This window comes from Solanum stenotomum, chromosome 11, assembly GCF_019186545.1.
Source record: "Solanum stenotomum isolate F172 chromosome 11, ASM1918654v1, whole genome shotgun sequence".
Lineage (NCBI taxonomy): Eukaryota > Viridiplantae > Streptophyta > Magnoliopsida > Solanales > Solanaceae > Solanum > Solanum stenotomum.
This window is the reverse complement of record NC_064292.1, coordinates 1,777,651-1,778,202: the sequence shown is the minus strand read 5'-3', so window position 1 is coordinate 1,778,202 and position 552 is coordinate 1,777,651.

The following is a 552-nucleotide window of genomic DNA, read 5'->3' as shown; positions in this document are numbered from 1 at the left end:
GTTTCACCCATGAAAGGCGTTATGAGGTTCGGTAAGAAGGGGAAACTCAGTCCCCGGTATATTGGACCTTACCGCATAGCCAAGAGGATTGGCAATGTTGCTTATGAGTTGGAGTTATCACAAGAGCTAACGGCGGTCCATCCGGTATTTCACATCTCTATGTTGAAAAAGTTCATTGGTGATCCTTCATTGATCCTACCGACTGAAAGTGTTAAGATCAAGGATAACTTATCTTATGAGGAAGTGCCGGTTCAGATTTTAGATCGCCAAGTTCGTAGGTTGAGAACGAAAGATGTGGCGTCAGTCAAGGTCCTTTGGAGGAACCAATTTGTTGAGGAAGCCACTTGGGAAGCCGAAGAGGACATGAAGAAGAGATATCCGCATCTTTTTGAATCCGGAGGGAATGCGGATTAAGGTATTAATTTCCTTCTTAGTGCTCTTTAAAAATATAATAGGCATGTTGTCGTTGTTGTTGTAGTTGTTGTTGTGGTTTGCATAATTGCTTGTTGGGTGTTTGAGTTAGGTGTTACACCCTTAGTTTTGTAAGAGCAA